General features: G+C 41.4%; 1 protein-coding gene across 5 annotated transcripts in view; it reads right to left on the minus strand.

Annotated features, from left to right (window-relative positions):
• SEMA6A (semaphorin 6A) overlaps positions 1 to 20,653 on the minus strand; it is a 223,238-nt gene extending 202,585 nt beyond the window's left edge. For all 5 annotated transcript variants that reach the window (XM_063964176.1, XM_063964175.1, XM_063964174.1 and 2 more), the window contains exon 1: positions 20,239 to 20,653. The gene's annotated coding sequence lies outside the window, so the exon portion shown is untranslated. The remainder of the gene's footprint in view (positions 1 to 20,238) is intronic.
• Between the last annotated feature and the right edge of the window lie 666 nt (positions 20,654 to 21,319).

The raw sequence follows: 21,319 nt of genomic DNA on the forward strand, positions 1-21,319 counted from the left end.
GGCTGCTGTCCAGAAAAACATTTGAATTCCGCCCATATTCTATAAATATACATAAAATCCACAAATAAGAAAAAAATGCATCGTGTAAATAATACCGCAATGCATGAAGACGTGTTGTATGTTGACTTTAAGGGCGGGATTCAATTCTTTTCACCCCTTTCCACACTCGTTCTGTTTCTGCCCTCAGGTACGTTGTATCATTATTTCAGCTCACTACCCGCGGAGTAGCGAGGCACCCAACCCTTTACACAGTAAACCTGATTACTATGGGCGCAATATGCGCGATAACGGAGATCATTTTAGAAAGGAAATTGGGCGTGATATATCATTTGAATTTCGCCCTAAGAATGTCAACACCTGAATGTCGACATGACAGTTGCTATTCAGAATGTCCACATAGACAGGAGGTCGACATGTCAAATTTTGACATTTTCGGCACTGACATAATTTCAACATTGGTAATGTCGAGAGTCGGCGGGGGTCATCATTCAACACCATCCTAAAATTGTCTGTAGACATTATAAACGTATATCTTCATGAATAACTGGCTACTTACAGTACATGGAGCTTGAAGGATCAACAATGGACCTGTTATCACAACACATAGCTACGTTCATGTCATTAAAACATGAAATAAAGATTTTCATAGATGATAATACGTTAAAAACAGCAAAACACAATGGGGTCAATTCAATTCTCCGATAGTTGAATAGCGCCGGTAATTAGCTCCCGTCGCTATTCAATTCAGCTCATGTTAAGTCGGTGAATGCCCGTTCTCCCGGACTTAACAGGTTGTTTGGCGGGAGAACGGGCATTCTCCGACTTAACTCCCCGGCGCGATGCTGATTCCCGACAGAATCAGCCTCGCACCGGCCGCACTTTTGACGGGTTTTTTCTCTCATCCCCCGGGGATGAGAGAAGAATTCCCGACAACTGAGGGTCACTCGTCGCTGTATTGAATAGCGCCGGGAGTTCTAGTCAACTGTCAGTGAATTGAATCAACCCCATTGTACAGTACACATGTTTGTAATGAGATACAAATCAATGTAAGTTTTCAATGGCATTGATACCTGCCAGGCGCACCGAAATGAAACAAGAGGCGCTCAAAAAATGCAAAGCACCACACTGCAACATACCTGAGTGTGAAAACACAAATATGTACAAGATCTATTGCTACTGAAGCTGTTTAAGATGTGTTACAGACGTATATTAAATGCTGGACTGTAACAGTATGTGAGTAGCCTAAAGAAGAAATATTGCTTAGTAAAAGAAACATGCATCAGCAATAACAGCAAGAAAAGCAAGAACAGCAGAAGAAATAGATCATCTTCTTTAATCATAGGTCAGCTATTTGCAGCTCCTTAGGAAGTAAGACTGCTGTTGGTAAAATATAAAGTGTTTTTCACCTTTGGATAAACCTCTTCTAACAATCAAATGTTAAATATTTCTGCTATTTAACCATTTTAGTAAGGTTTATCCCACCGAATCTTCCGAGCAGTCCCCCTAACATAATCAAAAGTAGTCATCTGAGCAGGCTGTTCAAATGTCTAGGCATAGAGTATAAGGCACCTGATTTGTCAAGAGTTGCAACTAATCCACTCTAGTGTTGCTTGCACTTACACACATACTGTACATCATTGTAGCACTAACACTGGTCTTCTCTACATAATGTCAGCACAGCACAGCACAGCAATACAAAACAAGTAAGAATGGGAGTCTAGAGCCAGTCAGGGCCCACACCAAAGGCTAAAGATGAGACCACCTAAGAAATGGAGTTGTCCAAAACTCAACAACCCCAAAACATTTTCTGAACACATTTTTCAGGAATTCTACACATAGGAGACAAATTAGGCCACAGCAGGAAGATACATTGCAATAGAAGGGCTAGCCTTGTTCTTACTTTATGGGTGGGAATGCATCGCAGCATTTGGGAACACACTGTGGCCCAAATGTATTAAAAATGTATAAATGACCAGCCAATCAGCTTCCTAGCGGCCATGTCACAGGCGGTGTTTGCAAAATGACAGTTAGGATCTGATTGGCTGGTCATTTATCACTCTTTATCCGTCTCCTATGGGATGTGTTTAATTTGCCGGCTGTCAGGATCCCGACGCTGGAATCCCCGACAGCCAACAATGCCCCCAGCCGGAATCCCGATGCAACAGGGCTATTCCCACTCACACCAATAGAGTGGAAACAGATCCTGTGGTGAGCGCAGCGAGCCACAGAGCCCGCAGCATGACGAGCGCAGCGAGCCCGCAAGGGGACTGTTAGAATTTGCCCTGCTGCCGGCATTCTGGTTGGCGGGATGCCACTGTCGGGATATTGACAGCTGGCATCCCGTCCGCCAGTAAGACATACTGGGTGGAATTGAATTGTTTGAAAAGTCAGTTGGGTGTCTGTTTTTTCCTGTCTATTAGATAGGAAAAAAACAGACACCCAACTGACTTTTCAAACAATTGAATTCCCCACACTGAATCCAACATTTGGGCCACTGTATGTTTACACAACTGCAAGTAAAATCACAAAGGACAGCTCTCCCGATAAAAGCTGTCCTTTGCGATATAAGGACTTCCGGGTTTATCTCCCTTAAGTCCTTCTGCGCACGCAGCCATCAGCGAACTGCAACGAGCACGGGGAGGAATCAGATTGGATCCCTCTCAGAGATCAACGCGGAAAAAAGCCCTTAGCCTTCTATTAGGGAGTTCCTTATTGGGTCCAAGCTACGGAAAGTTTAGCTTTCAGGAACTTTGTGCATATGGGGAATGCGATCAAACTTCTGAAAATTGAATTTTCTGAGGTTTAACAGAATATTTTGCCATTGATACATCTCGCCCTGTATTTAAAAAAAAGACAGGGATCATTCATCTACTGTTCCTAGAGTCTTTAAACAAACAAACAAACAAATTTCAAATGGAGACGGACATGAGGCCCCATAATAGTCAAATCCATTCAATTACTATTTCAACATTTGTTTGTCCCAATAACACAATAAAACCAAACTCACAGTTTGTATACAGTAATCAGAGGATAGTGCGGGTAAGGGCAACACTGGAGGAAAGACAATATGAATGCAAACACTGTGGGAGATAAAGTACCAACCAATCAGCTCCTAGTCCTGTCAAATTTTTAAACATAGCCTGTAACATGGCAGTTAGGAGGTGATTGCTTGATACTTTATCTCTGTTCACTATCTCTCTCCAAACTTTGATAAATCTACCCATGTGTGGTTCATCAAATCGACAGTATCTAGGTCGACAATGTTTAGGTCGACCACTATAGGTCGACAGTCACTAGGTCGACATGGATGGAAGGTCGACAGGGTTTCTAGGTCGACATGTGCTAGGTCGACAGGTCTAAAGGTCGACATGAGGTTTTTTGGGGGGTTTTAGTGTCGTTTTCTTAGGAAAGTGACTGGGAACCCCAATTAGTGCACCGCGTTCGCTCGCCATGCTTCGGGCATGGTGCCTTCGCTATGCTACCGCTTCGCTCGGCACAGATTACCGTTCCAATCGTAGTCCACGTGGATCGTTAAGTATGGAAAAATTCAAAAAAAGATATATATTTTTAAAAAACTCATGTCGACCTTTAGAACTGTCGACCTAGAAACCCTGTCGACCTTCCATCCATGTCGACCTAGTGACTGTCGACCTATAGTGGTCGACCTAAACATTGTCGACCTAGACAGTGTCAACCTTCAGACCGGATCCCATCTACCCACCCCCCTGTCCCTGAACACGATACTATAAATCCTTCCTTTCTCTCCCTTTCATAATTTAGCAATCACCCACTTGGTAATTGTGAGCTACAGTAAAATCTAGGTTATATCAGAGCATTTGTTACATGAGAACATGTCCACTGACCAGAAATAACTCCTCTAGCAGGTTCAATGAACACTAGCTTTGATAAATTGCTAAAATCTTCTGTAATCATAACTCAGATTTGCTGCTTCCAGTCAGATAGAGTCCGTGCTTTTAACCAATAATCAGAAATCTCTTAAACATTCAACCATGAATCCTAGGTTATGAGATACAGAATAGAGCTTACAAATTCCAACAATACATTTGTCCACACAGTTTTCTCTTTTTCCTGACTTTGCATTGTCTGAAGTCGCCATATTTATCACATGAGCTGCCAAACAGAACAGGTCCAGTCGCTCACCTCTTGGGCTGAACAGCTGGATTCCACTGAATAGACAGACAATGGACCTTATTCAGAGAAGGATGCAGATCGCTGCATACGCAGCAAGATCTGCGTCCTTCTCTTCACAAACAGGGCAAGGCTGGCCAGCATGTATGGCACCACCTCACGATGCGTCTGCAATTATATTGTGGACTAAGGTTGTCCCCTGGCAGCGCAGCCTGGTTGCACAGAGAGGCGGCCCGCTGCCATTTTTTTAAAATCGAAAACGCTTCTGGCATGCCCCTGTTTGGCCCATCCTGCACCCCCAACGCCGTGTTGCCACACTGCGAACGCCTACCACTGTCAATCACAAGGATGCAGCCGCAATGCTTGAGCCAGCACAGGTGTATACCGGCAGCTGTAGGCAAAAAGCAGCAGCGTCCATCTCTATATAAGGCCCAATTACCACACACACCGGTAGACCACAGACAATGTCCAGTTACATTTCCTGCATCTTAATTTTCCTGATTAAAGGTCTGACTTCCAAGTTGTTCCCACAGACACTGAAATGTGCACCCAATTTGCCTAAAGCAGCTTAATTGGGCATCAGAATGGTAGCATGTACGGATGGGCACCATGTAATTGGGTATTTTTGTCAGCATATAAAAACAATACAACTGAAGTGTCTTTATACATTGCCATGTATTCCTTTATTCTGAACACATACGTAAAAATATGTACTGTAAGAAAACTATTTCAGATCATCTGTCATTACACATAAAGCACAACAACAGCTAATTAGAAAGTACAGATTATTCTCATGTTTGTGGTTAGACACTACAAGATATGTAAGCATCAAAACTTGTTGTTCACACATTTGAATTAAATTCAGATGTCAGCAAATGATATTTGCTTTTTTTCCCTTTCCAGAAAAGCATCTACGAATCTTATTTGCTGAATTTTGACTGTAAATGGCATGCCAGGAGCTGTTGTGGAGCATGCAGTGTGCAGGGTAAGGTGTTACTCATAAGATATAATGTGGCTAAGACAGTGCGCCAATAATTTCATACTCCAACTCCCTTAATACAAGGGAGTGCTTTGTTAGACCTGCTCTGCAACATCCAAATCATCGCAGCTCTATTGTCTTAAGGTTCAGTAAGCTTTCTGCACAGTAATAACCATTGTCAGCAGATCTGAAAATGTATTTTTTTCTCTGAGAAACATATTCTGTTTGTGTGTGATAGAAAAAGATGACACGCGCCATTATTCCAGAAAGCGACTTCACATGCATAATTACACTGTAAAGTAAGGGCGATCAGGAATCATTAAAACTGTTCTGCTCTACTGGAACCCAAGCAAAAAAATATTAATAATAATAATATATTATAGATGTCCTGTATTTAGCCTGACACATTCAAGATTATTTACTAGCACAGCTCAATGGTGCACGTCAATCATTCTTCCACTAGATGGCGCCCAAAGGGGCAATTCATTTGTTGCTCCATTTGGGGGTGATTAGCTGCAGGAGACACATTTCTTCTCGCAGTCCCCCATGCTGATGAGAAGCCATACAGATGCCCAAACAGGGCTTTTCGTGTTGCACCCAGAATGTTAGTCAGGTTTAGCTGTTTACATGGCTAAACCCGACACTTCTGGATGTGAACAGTGCTAAAAAAAAAAACAATTGAATAGCACTCCGCGATCTCCTGTCAATTTAGACGGGAGATCAGGCGCCTCTGGGCACACAAACAGTTGAATTCCCCACGTAGGCTTTTGTCACAAGATTAGAATGCAAGCGCATCAAAGAACTTAAATTCATCCACTTTAATATTTTTCACCATTCCTGTCCTTTTTATTAAAGAATTTAGACTTTGACGAAGATGTATCAGCATGAAGAGTGGAAATATGGACAAATGGAGAAGTTGGCGAAAGCTTCTACATATAATTTTATAGGTTATACTGGATAAATGCTAGCTAAAAGCTGATAAGTTGCTATTGGCTCTTTACATTGCTTTATACACTGGCGTATCTATAATGGGTGCAGTGTGTGAGGTGCACACAGCCCCTGAGTCTAGAGGGGGCCCCCACCACACACGCTGCACCCATTTTTTCAATACTTACCCCTCCAGAGTCCCGCGCCGAAGTCAGCAGTGCTGTGGAATCACCGTAAAAATGGCACAGCGAACATTTTCACGGTGTTCTGTGCATACACAGTACAGAGATCACTGGGAAAATGACCACCGCGCCATTTTCCCAGTGATCTGCACATGCGCAGTTGAGTCTGGGCCCTCTAGAGCTCAGACTCTCCAGCGCTGCCGGCAGAGAGGAGTAGGCCCGAATGGAGGAGGCAGCACTCGGGTCACCTCCTCCTTAAAGCGCCCATGCTCTAAATTCTACACCCATTAAGATTATCTTACAATCTTATTAAAAAAAAATACTGATCTTAAATATTAATTTTATCTCTAAGGATAATGTAATAGAAATAGAGATGTAAATTATTGATTGGTTACTAAGGGCTACTGCAAATTTCAGCTATGCTATGTTATGTTATTCTAGGTAAAAGGGGTCTTATTGACAACAACAATTTTACGGCTTGGTCAGTTCTATCTTTCTTGCACTATAAGAAAAATACCTTTTCCAGGGTCGCATCATCCTTATACAGGAGAATAAGCCAGTACATGTTTTCTTTCCATAGTAGCTGAGGTTTGGGTGCTAATTGCAGTCTATGGTAGTCAGACGGCAAGATCAAACACTACTGTGGTGCTTAAAAGCGTGAGACTACTCCCCAAAGAATTTCGGCGTCTGGGATTCTAGAATAGCTAGTCACAGTAAAAGCCACTTTATCCTTTTTTTATTGCATTTAAAATGTTACACTTTTTTAAGCTTCTAGATTTCCAGCTGCAGAATGGTGAGCATTATGTGTGTAAGTGGAAACATAAATATGTATTTAAATAGATAAAATCAGATGTTTAAATACAAAGTACAATTTTAAGATGTGCAAAACTTTTATTTACAGTATCAAAACAAAAAGGACACAATAACAGCTTCAATATCCAAGTATAGCAGGATTCACTTTCTTCTTGATGTTATAGTTTCCTAGTCATCACTAATCTTATTCCATTCCAGTTACAAGAGGTATTAATACTCAGAATTTAAGCATTTAATGTTAAAGATTAATTGCCAAGATTCTGCTGATTCTTATACATATTATTACAAATGTGTTAAAGGTTCTAGTCATCTGTTGTCACAAAATAGAGTCACAGAATAAATACTAGTATGTAAGTTGTGATAATCAGGCAACCACTCACATAGAAGCACAAAGGATTGTTCATTGACTTGCAGTCTCCTAATTAACAGAAATATCCTAACTAAACACCCTTTGGTGAACACAGGCTCCTGGATCAGTCAGGATATAAGCAATAGCAAAATGTTATGCGTTGCTATTACAGCTTTTTGTCCTATATTTGAAGAGGTGTTGGCTATGTATCTTGCAGTATGCGATGGAGAGAGAGGTGGTGGAGGTGTGCCATTAGACTTTACAGTACATTTTTACAAAGTTCTATTGGCATGCTAAAGATATACTGTATGAAAATTTCTATTTTTAGTCTGTCCTTTAATGCAGTCTTACAATACCCATAAAATGACGCCTTTCTTCCTTGTATGCTGCTAGTAGCAACAAAATGTCATTTCACAGTCAGGGTTATACAGCCTATTTTTTTCGGACTATAGAGTTCAAACTGCTAATTCAATATTTATTGACAAATTTACCAGTACATGCTGTAATAACATATTAATTCAACACACAAAAGGTTACAGTATGTATTTTTTACTGTGAAATGATGCAATTAAAATTCACCTTTGCAAATACAAAACCCACGTTGTTTTATTTCAATGCCTCTCTTACAGTAGAATATAATGGAGGGGGGGAAATAATAATAAATGCCTAATGCAAGTTGTAGAAAATCCCAAAATATAAAAATCAGCTAACATCCATCTATAAATGATTATGTAGGGATAAAATAGAACATACGTAATTCAATATGTAGTATGGATAATGTTTCCTGCTCTGTTCTTTGAGCAGTTTACTCCAATAACAGTCACCGCAACCTATGACCATTTTACTTAATTAACTGGTAAGGAATACCCCTGTATTACAACAGTTTGCAACTAAAAAGCAGAAACTATTTAAAGGATTTGTGACTTAAACAAAAATAGAGAACATTTAAAATGAGTTCTATTAAATACCATTTCTTTCTGTGTTATAGATCTATGTAACTTTTACTATTTTGGCAACAAGTATTTTATACATTGGCGTCTTGTGGCCCACAATTTTGCCTGAGGCTTTTTGCCTTCTGGGGAAGTATTCAGCCAAGGAACAATGAAAGTTGCCATTGTCATCCCAACTTTAAGACATGCAAAATTGGGAGATACTGTAATAAGCCAAGTCCTTAGTATGCCAAAAACCCTTGTCCTCTTAGAGAAGCCTACTTATATAGGATCCATTAACACCTAGGGCCTGACTCAGAGGTAGACGCAGTTTAGATTTGGTTGCACTGGCCAGTGGTTTCCGTTCTGCGCATGTGTCTCTGCCACACAATGTATGTGCCGTGATAATCCTGCCATGGTGGCCACAATGCAGCGTTAGTTGCAGTTCGACAGCCAGCGACCATTTATGTGAAATATCGGTGAGTGGTGTCTAAAACGCAGGAATGTCATAACCATTTTGCGTCTTGGACTCAATGCTTGACACAACGTCTCACTTGCAGAGGACATTCTGAGCAACCATATTGTTGCTCAGAAATCCCATGGTGCAACCAGTGCTCCCGATGTGCAATTGATACTACATATTTGGATGCAAGTGGCGGATATGAGAAGCCATCGGTGGGCATCTCAACAACAGTCAGCTCCTGTGACATTAGCATCTCATCTCAGATTTCGGTGACCAAACAAGCCGCACCAAGCCCATTTACGTCCACCTCTGACAGGTTTGGTACAAAACTCCACTTAAGGTGGAGAAAAGGCAGATCCTGCTCCCCATATTACCGCTGCCAGGCAGGAGGCGGCTACAGCGAATGTTACCAATAATAGACCTGCTGAGGAGAGTGACTGTTAAGTCACCCCACAGCATAACTCCCAACATGACCCCCTCCAGGAGGGACAGAATGCTCTGCTCCTGGACTTCCCTCTTAATGTATGATTACCACCACCTGTGCTGAAACACCATTCTTTATCCATTAACCTGTTCAAAACCGGATGCCGGCAATCTTAAATTAAGAGAAAAAGTCCAGAAGTAGAGCATTGTGTCCCTCCTGGAGAGGGTCATGTTGGGAGGTATGCTCACAGCGGTGTCAGCCAGCAGGGCAGAGACAGTGGAGTGACTCACCTCTCCAACACCGTGGACAGAGCCGGCCTTAGCTATAGGCAGGCTAGGCATTTGCCTAGGGCATTCAAGCATGTCTAGGGGCATCCAAGCATGTCCCTGCAGCATCTCATGCTGAGAGGGACAGTCTGCAAACTAACTGTTACTTTCCAAATGTATTCAATCAGTACTTGTATACACTGCTGTTTACATTTGTCAAAAAAAATGCACACTGTGCCTTAAACTTCCTCTGACATGCTTGAATGCCCCTGACTTGTGAGACCTCAGACAGACAGCAGAAGCCCAGTAAATGCAATTCCTGGACCTGTGACATTTTTACTGACTATATAAGGTTATTACTGGATGGCTTCTTATGATAACACGTGTATTTTGGAAGACTGCTTCACAGAAACCTGACATCACCTATACTGCTTGTGCACATGGGGGAGGGGGACCCTGCCATCCTGTGTCCCTTATCCCTGTGCAAACCCCAGGTGTCTGCAGGGACATAACATGGGCAGTGTTCTCCCCACACTTTATTTCCTAGTCAGTCCATACCGTAAAATTCCCCTGCCATCTAGCACTGTAACGTGGTCAGTAAGTTGCGTTGTGCTATTTCTATATGAAACATCAGTGCAGCGTGACTTTTGGACACATCAGACTGGAGGGCAGAGCATTTAGCTCCCACAGTATAAAGTAAAGTGCATGCAGTTAACGGGAGTAACAGACACCAGCAAACACACTGAATAGTGAAGAGAATGGACAGTTTCTACATGTTTGATACTGATCTTTTTGTATAACCAGCAAGTGTGGCAGTATCTGTGGCAGTATATGTGTATTATGGGCATTACTAATGTGGGGCATATGTGTAAGGTGCATTACTGTGTGGCATGATGTGTATTATGGGCATTACTAATGTGGGGCATATGTGTAAGGTTCCTTTACTGTGTGGAATTATATGTATTATGGTCATTACTGTGTGGCATTGTGCAGAGTTGAACTGGCCCACAGGGTAACCCCCCGGTGGGCCCCACTACCTGAGCGTTGCAGGTACAGATGCAGAACTAGCGGCGGAGCTAGGGGGCACCAGACAAAATTTTGCCTAGGGCATCAAATTGGCTAGGGCCGGCTCTGACCGTGGAGCTGCTGCTGCAGTGACGTTTTCTTTTTTTTACTATTTTTGTAAGAACTTTATTTAGAACTGGCAAAGTTGATAAAGCTCACTTATTGCTTCACTAGTGAGGAGGGGTGGTCTTCTGTTTGCCGGCGGTCGGGCTCCCGGCGCTCAGTATACCGGCACAGGGAGCCCGACAGCCGGCATACCGACACTTATTTTCCCTCATGGGGGTCCACGACCCCCATAGAGGGAGAATAAAATAGTGTGGCGCGCGTAGCGCGCCACCGTGCCCGTAGCGTGGCGAGCGCAGCGAGCCCGCAAGGGGCTCATTTGCGCTCGCCAAGCTGTCGGTAAGCCGGCGGTCGGGCTCCCGGCGCCGGGATGCTGGTCGCCGGGAGCCCGACCGCCGGCCAGCCGTAGTGAACCCGTGAGGAGAAGTAGATACTGGCAGCTACAGGAGGCGATATCAGCGCTGGAGACACTCGACGATAAGTGACCTCTCCTCTTAGTAACACCTGGGACATTTAGCGCTGCCATAAGTACCTTTCGTAGCGCTAAGTGACTCAGGTGCAGTACCGATATTCTAGGCAGCTACGGGGGATATGTACTAAGCAGTGATAAAAGTGGAGATGTGAGCCAGTGGAGAAGTTGCCCATGGCCACCAATCAGCTGCTCTGTATACTTTTATATTATGCAAATTATAAATGTTACGTCAATGCTGATTGGTTGCTACGTGCAACTTCTCTACTTATATCACTGCTTAGTACATGTCCCCCTATAGTGCTATGAAGGTTTCTCTGCCTTTTTCATTTGGCCCCCTTATCTCTCTGTACATGGACCCCTATGTCCCTTAGTGCCATTTTATTCCTGACTAACAGTTCTACAGTATGTCCTAGCATTTATGGAATAGAGGCTATGTATCCATTTCAATGCATGCGTTTTGGGGGTCTTTCACATGTGTGTAATGTACAGTATATTTTGTAAATATATACATTGTAAATCCTGTGCTATGTTATGACAGACACTAGATTTTATGTGCATCAGTCAACGCAATGCAATGAATTAATCTTAAAATGCATCCTTGTAAGATTCGGGCACTTAATATAATGGATTTTAAAAAACATGCAGCCCATTTACACACGTGTGAAAGGGCCCTCGGACCATAAGATAGGTCATTTCAGCCTTGGCCAGTAAGGCTAGTTGCTTGAAGTGACAACCTGAAGCAAGAACAATGGATCCGTATTGAACGCAACCAGAGTGATTGACACTATGCAGCGCTACTCCTTCAGATAAAGCATTTTGGAAATGGGAGCAGATGGCAAGCTGCACTCAGCAGGGGTTTTATTCATTAAAATATAGTCCCACCAACAATGCACAGCAACCCAAAACATAGAGCAGCCACGTGTCCCAAATTTGCCGCCACGTTAAACACAGAACAAGACAAATTTCCAAATCTAACATGAAAATAAAAAAATATTACAGTATGTTTTGTGCAATAACAGATGACTATTTATTTTCTATTTTTAATGAAGCTAATAACTAGTCGGAATTAAGCTTTTATGAGCATTGTGCCAAAAAAAATTATATGGACATGTTTTTTTTTTATTAGGTACTTAAACTGCCTAATGTAATATGAAACGGTTTTTTTTTTCAATCTGCAACAATAACAAAGATTAAAAAAAAAGAAAAACAAAATTTTAGTAACAGCTTACACTTAGATTTGTTTATGTCAACATGAACTTCCTTGCGAGGCCTAAACTCTTGTCAGTAGTGAGGACATTTATCACTGGTTGTGATGAAAAGCATTCTGTGCCCTCCACGAAAGATTAAGGTAACTCCACTCTCCTAACAGTGTTTCTTTTTATATTTTACAAGAACAAAGAAAAAAATATCCTGGAAAAACACATATCAGCTGGATGTTCACATAACAAGGTCCACAGAGACACATCTAGGAATTGCCTCTTTTAATCCAATACTGAATAATGTTGGATATTGCTCTCTGTTCTTTTCAAGCTCAGCTACTGCCAAAATAACTGCAAGGCTTGCAAGTCCTGTTACACAGACAGCTTCCCCAAGGCACCCCAACACTATCTGAGGCTCTGGCGCTATGGCAACCGCATAAGAAAGCAGTCTCCATGATTAATAGATGAATATCAGGCAAACAGTTTCACTAGCTAGCTAGGCCATCGTTTAAAGATGCTAAAGAAATTAACTAAAGAGCAGACCATGTGAAACATTGAGAACTAGAATAGGAAACACAAACACGGAGTAAGGATTTTCAATCAATATATCAATACAACATAACAAATATGCAACCCTAATGTATAAAGAACAGACTACACGTTATCCCTTTGTTCTCCCAACAGTAATTACATAGGTATCAAGACAACAGGAATCATTGTGAGGGACATTCTCCTGTTAGCCAATGATCAGAAGGAATTACGATCTGTATTTTAAAATATCAATATCATCACTTAAATGGGGAGCCATGTTGGATTGATGTGTCCTTAGAGCATTAAATAAAAAGCAGAACTGCCATACAGTATCACCACTATTCAAGTAGGTGGTCTTATTTAAGTTATGTAAAATCAATGAGGACTAAGGGCCAGATATACTAAGGGTGGGATCTAGTAACATACATCGCCGCCCCTTGCCGCCCACCGCAGCGATGCTAATTGCATATGTACTAACATATGCGATTAACATTGCAATGCGGTGACGGAGGGTCCCCGCGATACCTGTAAAGTGGTGTGAGGGGGTCTCTGTCACCTACCTGGGCTCTCCCTCTCCTCCCAGGCCGGGAATCAGGCAGCAGGCTGTCCCGGGCATCTCCTCCTCCTCCCTGCAGCCAGGAGGACCACCGGCTGTGTTGCTAGGGGGAGGAGGAGTTTAAGCTTCCAGGACCAGGGCTGCCTGGAAGGAGGTATGCCAGGTGAAAGGGGGGTCGGCGTCTGCGGCGTGGTGGCGGGATGCAGCGGCCTGCAGTAAGAAGCCCATAGGCTTCTATAGATCCAAAGATGGTGATACCCTCAGCGGCAAAAATGCGGCGGCCAGGGGTTAGTACATATGAAAATGCGGTAAAACCCCCGAAAACGGGGGTCTTACTATATTTTCCCTTTAGTACATCCGGCCCTAAGTCTTGGAGAGAGATAAAGTGGATGGAGACAAAGTACCAGCCAAACAGCTCCTGTCATTTTTCAAATACAGCCGTAAAATGGCAGTTAGGAGCTGATTGGCTTGAACTTTATCTCTCTTCACTTTATCTCTCTCCAAGGCTTAGTGCATATCCCCCTTGATCTTTTAATACATAAATGTTATTTCTAAAATATACAAATTCAACTGAAATATAATAATTTACACTGTATAATTAAACCTATATACAACCACAAAAAATGTGTCCATTTGTATCAGTTACACATTGTTATTTTCAAATAACCAGACATTTTCATTCATTATCTAGCTTCCACTAGGTATAATAAAGCTTACTGATTACTGGTTGCTAGGCGATACTACAAAATGCACCTTGTATCAATAGTAAGAAAACCCCATACTAGGTAAATAGCAGTTGAAATGTATATGAAGTCTTGGTGAGAAAATGTATAAGACATTACAAATGCCTGACAGAATTTCTCAGTTTAACCCTTAGCCATGGGCTACTGTTCACTTTAGCAAACTCAGCTCCATCTGAATTCTTCTAAGATCTTGTATCTCCCAGATATATTACCATCCTTGTTTTACTTGCAGTTTGTCTCTTGTGAGATCATAGCTAATAAAATAAACATGTATTTAGTATAATGGAATAGCAACACACCCACATTATATATTTTCAAGAAGGAAAACCTAGTTCCTCAGCTAAGAATACGAGTCTACTCTGTAAATTGCTTTGTATGCTGTTTTTAAAGCTATACAACCTACTCAAATCTTTTTTTTGACATTTGACAATGTCCCACTAAGGGCGTAGCTACCATAGGTGCAGGGAGTGCAGCTGCTATGGGGCCCAGAGCTGAGAGGGGCCCATCTTCCCTGTCCCAGTTACATGTGTGACTCCCACCCCAATTCCTTACCCAGAGACTGAAGGCTGCAAAATGCAGGGTTTTTTTTCAGGGGCTTCTTTGTACCATGGTCAAAAACCAAGGGGGGTTTCGAGAGCAAGGGCTTGTAACTAGTCCACCGACCCATGCATTTTACTGGCAGAGCCCCAGGCTACATGGAGCTCCAGATACAGGGAGGAGTAAATTAATAAATGTTATACAATAGTTGGCAATATGGGATAGCGCTCTCTTTTGTTCTTTTCTCTGGACGAAGCCAGTACCAATGTGTATTTAGCCTTGAAATGATAAGCCTAGATAAAAGCATATAATGTATTGCATTCCCAGAAATGCTGTGAAATAAAGTGTTCTGTCAATCCGGCAAAATAGAGTCAGTGCCCAATTAAGCACCTCAGACTCTTATATTCTCTTTTAGTGGGTTGGTCACCCTGAACCACTGATGAGAAGGCACAGCTCGCAGAGAACTGATCGATTGCATTCTTCAGGAATTCTGCCCATAAACTGAGTACCTCCATTTTGGAGCACAAGTTAACATAAAACAGTATATATTTATTGGGTGGCAATTTAAGGATGTTATCATGTTACATATTCTACAAAATATGTACCAAGTGATGGAACAAAGACAAACAGAAAACATCATTATTTATGGAGTTTATAGCACATTATACGGAATCATACACTGAATATGCTTATGAATATGCAATACATATTCCCAGGAAATTCAGTTATAGTGGTTTTCATATGGTTCTTTTCTACAAAAGTCAAACAATTAATGTTATATAAAGATCCATTGGATATCATGTGGAGTGTTTTGATACATCAAAATAATGTTAGTGGTGAACAAGAGGAAACCAACAACTATATCAATCCACATTAATACATTCCAGTTCCTTTATTTAAGAAGAAACACAAACAAGAAAAAAAAATTAATTTGGTAAGAAATATTCCGAAAAATAAGTGAAAAAAGTATTACTCTGCAGCACAAGGCCACCCGGCACCAGTTTAATGGCCAATTTAGCTGCCAAAAAAGGTAAGGTAGACAAAACAGCAATTTCTGTCCTGGACTGCATCAATAATGACTAGTTTCCCCCCTCAACCTATAAGTAGACAAAGCAAAGTATTTAGATCTAACTCCTTTATAAGTAAATTCTACTAAATAAGAACAATATTTTGGTAAATATGTAAAAACTATCTACAAAAATGTTATGACTGAATAATAGTTGTAGAAATTAATCCATCACTGCAAATCACAGTGCCACCACTAGGGGAGCTGTGCACAACCCATTGAATAAAATCTGTTTTCTCCTATGTACATAGTCAGTTACTGAAGAATACTTAAACACATAAACTTTACATATTTCTATGTAAATAGTGCAATTACGATAATGGTCTGTCAATGAATATTAAACAATATCCCATTTTAGGGTTAAGGTCCTATGCTGTCTGTATCATAAAGAGAATGAAGACAATACAAACAGGTTTGGCATTTAATATACACGGTATCTTTTCTCAACATGGCCTCTTGCCAGTTTATAGTGTTATCAGAAACTAAAATCTGTTTTTGATACAATGATGAGTGGCAGATAAACAAAGAGAAGCGGAACAGGTCTACAGCCACTATATCTGTCAACACTATCCCTTTTACATGTCAATCTGAGGGGCTTGCAATGAAAATGAGGGAGTTCCCTTTGTCATTTAGAACAACACACAAACAAATTTGCTGTCATGTATCCAATCACAAGGTTGGATTTATTACAGGTTATACACACTGTCAGATTTTGCAATAAAAGCACCTACTTGTCTAAGACCCCATCAACCCCCAATATATTTAGCAGGCAAGTCTCCCACACACCAATAACTAGCTCAGGAGAGAGTCACAATCTGCTGTATCTCCAAGCAGCAATGTAACATAAATCCATGTGTCTTAAAACAATATATATATATATATATATATATATATATATATATATATATATATATACATTTCATCTCTCTCTTATCCATTTAAAGAGCTTGCTTAAGATTATCACTCAACAGATCAAACCTAAACAACCTTAGTAGATGTAAGAACACAAAGCATATGACTGGCAATCTACTATAACAAAGATAAAACAGTTCCTTGGAGATGCAATTCTTCAAATTCATTAAAACATGCCAATTGCTGGATATGATCTCTTTCTTGTAATATGTGATACATTGCTACTACATCAGCTTTAACAGATGTCTATTAAACTGAATGTTTAAACTAGATTATCAGCACGTTTTGTACATATACTAGGATTTAGCAATGAAAACATTGTTCTGATTAAGAGATTCACAATGCTAAAAGTGATAGGTTTTAAACAAAAGAACAAGCTATTAGGTTAGGAACATGGATATTATCCTTATATACATTTTATGCATACAAGCTATGAGGGTTTGGCTACATATTTGTTAATTAGCAATGCAACCCAATTAGTCAATGTGGAGGCACTAGTTGAAAAAAGTTAAGAGACAGTTTAGTTCATTCAAGTCTTTACAAACCCAGCAGCACCAAGGTGGGTATTTATCAAAGCTTCCAGAGAGATAAAATTATGAGAGATAAAGTACCAACCAATCAGCTCCTGTCATTTTTCAAACACATGTGCAGATTTATCAAGCCTTGGAGATTGATAAATAGCACGGTGATAAAGTACCAACCAATCAGCTACCAACTGTCATGTTTCAAACACATCATGTAACATAACAGTTAGGAGCTGATTGGCTGGTACATTATCACCGTGCTATTTATCACTCTCCAAGGCTTGATAAATCTGGGCAACAGTTTGTAAAATGTAAGGCAGAAGCTAATTGGCTGATACTTTATCTCTCACAATTTTATCTCTCTTTGAGCATTGATAAATAGCCTTCCCCAGAAAGATATAAGAGCTAAACTGAGCTTGTTTTTTTGTTTTTGTTTTTGTTTAAGTCTATACAATACAAACAGTATGCACCTTTTATACTAAAATGAAAGCTACTTGGAATCAGAACAAGACAAACTGTTGGCTAAACACAAATCAATTCCATTTACTTATCAAGATTGGAGACAGAATTCTGTCTGTTTAAAGTTAAGTTAATAATTAACGTTTATAGCACTTGACTTGGGAACAATTGCAGCCAGAAAAGGGCAAGCTGCAGTGGGTAACCAGACTTTTATAGTTATTATGCCTTTTCTATTTTAGTTCAGGCAAATAAGCATCTAGTAATATATTGGTCTTTCCCTTAATCCAACCACACAGCAAATCTGCTCTCAAGATCCCTAAAAATAAAAAAAGTGGACTGAAATGTCCACAAGTGTATTCTTGTAATGCGTTGACCCAGATAAAGTTTAAACAGCCCATCTATTTTTACATGCTTATTAGTTTGGAAATGGTATAGACGAATCAATCCTTTCTACAGCAGTAAGGAAAAGGCTCCTGGCAGAGCGGTTATAAACAGAAGCACACTTATGGGAAATAAGCATTTTTATACTGTATGGCCATTAGAAGATGCTGTGGGCACAACTGACTATGAGCAGTGAAACGGTTGGGTGTCCAGATTACAAGGTAATGCAGACACAGAGCAGACACAGAGGTTTTATGCAATTAACTTTTGTTGTATCTTGCAGGCACCACGTGTGCTTTCTACTCTAACAAGTCACTAAAAGAAAAATGCATGTTAACACAATGAGTCCAACTTAAATGTACTTATTGCTCTTTGAGCACATAGGGAAAGTCATTTATTGTGTGCTGTTCATATCCCTGCATTAGCCATCCATAGTTTTGTGACATAATTGAAATAAATAAGGGGGGGTGTAGAACTTGGAGAGAGATAAAGTACCAACCAGCCAGCACCTCAAACACAGCCTGTAAGATGACAGGAGCTGATTGGTTGGTAATGTATCTGTTGCCAAGCTTTGATAAATATCCCCTAAATGTATTTTATTCTCTAGTTTCTCTACTGTAGTAGAAGGTACACAAGTACACCACTGTACACAATGGCTTAGCTAGACCTAGTATAGGTCTGACAGTGGGTCAGTAGCACCAATGCATCATATCTGCATGTATTCAGTGATTTCTCAGAGCTCCCCAAATCCATCCCAGACATTTAACCAAAATGATCTCATTTCGCTTCAGGGCCCCTTTGGGAGTAAAGTAGCCCACACCAGCTCCCTGACTTTCTGCTCCATTTCCCCAAATGTACCAGCCAGAAGGCAGCAGGGAAAAACAACACATGGGGGGATTTGCAGCCAGATTCCCTCAGCTTCTACTATCTCCTGTTCACATTCGCAGCCAGAGCACTTAAAGGACATTACTCTCAAATGACTGCCTCTCTACACATGGTAACACAGTACAGCAGCCACCGGGCGTTTCATCAGCGAGCACCCGGGCGCATCGCGCAGTCACTGCGCTTTCATACACCCCAAAACAAATATGGGTGCCTTTACAGATTGTATCGAGGTTTGAGGGCAAGGTAACTACTGTAAGATATCCACTTCTAAACCTGCCAATTTGATAGGCTAGCAATGTTATTATAAAGTAGTATGTGTAAGTACTCCCAGCACACAGTAGTGCCCCCAGTTCACATTATGCCACACAGAAACCCCAATTCACATGTTCCACAGTGATATAGCTAAGAGGGGGCCCCTGTGTATGGGGGGGCCCTGGGCAACAGCCCTGTTAATCCATCACTGGTGCTGCTTCTACCAACTGCACTATGGAAACTAAAAGGCTTGATAAAACTAAAGGGCTTGATGATATCAAAGCAGAACAATACACATTATGCAATATATTTCTACAACAGGAATGTTTGCATTAAATAATTAATCGTCTCTAGCACAGATGTGTCACATTATGTCTTCCAATAGCCATTCAACTGCAGTGACAACATAAATTACTACAAAATAGATCCACTGCCACTGGAAGCAGAGATACATCGGATACAGTGGTGGGTGTGCCGGGGCAACACATTCAAATGGTTGCAACGCAACTTTATGCCATGCAGGGGAAGACTGAGTATACACTGGCATTGTTATGCCTGGTGAGGGGAAATCAGGGTAAATGCCCGGAACTGAGGAGGGGAGAGGAAATGTAGCTTGTTTTGATGCAGTAGCTATTTACAGCCGACCCCAACACGACCCTTTCATCCTAGTTAAACCTTTAAGTGCTGGAGGGGTCTGCGCTGATGCACAGAGCCCACCGTCAAACAGGGGACAATCAGCCCATCAGCAGCAATTAGCTACCCCCGGGCCACTCACAAGTTTCTCGGATGCACAGAATTAGCATTTGCACGCTTGGTTCCGAGCCATTCCCTCACAATGCTAGAAGAGGAAGAAGATCCCCCAGACCATCCCTGCCTTTGTATCTGTGTGGGAGAGAGAGCTGCCTGTGCCCCTAGCGCTCTGCACCCCCGCTGACTGCACGTGAGAGCTTGGGCATGACCACATGTACTTCTATATCGCCAGCATATTCCGGGGCGCTTTACAATGGAACATGAACGAGTATGATTTCTAGTAACAGACATGCAATAGGACCATAGCATGGTCTGACACACAGACACAGACTACACACAGAGAGAATAGCAGAGCACTGTACCTTGGGAACATTCAGAGGCAGTGCAGAATAAGGGCTAGCTCATGTACAGTCCCATTAGTAATCCACTGAGAGTGATCCCTCTGGAAAAACGGATCCAATGTGCTCTCCTTTGCAATCCTTAGTCATTACTACACATGGGATGCTATTTGTATCACAAATGCTGCACTTTCTTCTCGATTGAGAGAGATCAGAGCAAAACTGCTATTCCTTCCTCTAATAGAAATCCAAATTCCACAATGACTCCAACTCAGGGAAAGATGCCTTCAATGGGATATGGTTGTATGGGAACAAGTCATAACAGGTCTGTGTGCTGGCTGGATAAATGGGATACAGCGTTCACCACAACTCCTGTGATTCCCAGCAGGAATGAGCAGCCCTTCCTCGCACTAGCTGCTGCTCATTGAACTGTATTTGGTGAAGAGTTGGGAACTGCCTCTCTCCTCACAGGCCCCGCCCACTCCTTTCAGATCGTCTCCGAACTACTGTGCTGCTGGCAAAACCCGGGGCGGATCCTCAAAGTCACTTGGAACAGGCTCTGTCCAATCACATTATGTTGCGAGACGTGCAAAGAAAGAGTGCAAAAAAAAATAAATGAATAAATAAAGGAGACACAATCCCAATGAAACAGGTCACTGCTTTGTATAAAAAATAATCAGATTGTAAATCGATTACAGAACTGCAGGGGAAAGCATTTTGTTGTTTTATTGGAATGATGAGTATGCTAATTCTGCAGTACAATAGGTCATATCTGAGATCATATTAGCTGCAGCTGGATGACTGATTTCTATCGCTTTCCCCAAGTGACAGAGCATTGCTTCAATTTATTCAGCAAAGTGTTGGGCATATGCTAGCAAGAGGTTACATTTGTTCTGCAACCTGATTCATAATTTGTTCCTGGAATAAAAATGGATCATATGACGAAGTAATATTATGCCTATTATCTGTTTCGCCGAGTTAGGCTCATTCTTACATAGCAGAAAAACAGCAACCAGTAATTGGAATAGAAGTGCATTTATTTACCGGTTGTAAGGGAAATATTTTCCATTATGCCCTTATCTCCGCTAAACACATGCAATGCAAT

The sequence above is a fragment of the Pseudophryne corroboree genome, chromosome 1 (assembly GCF_028390025.1).
Source record: "Pseudophryne corroboree isolate aPseCor3 chromosome 1, aPseCor3.hap2, whole genome shotgun sequence".
Taxonomy (NCBI): domain Eukaryota; kingdom Metazoa; phylum Chordata; class Amphibia; order Anura; family Myobatrachidae; genus Pseudophryne; species Pseudophryne corroboree.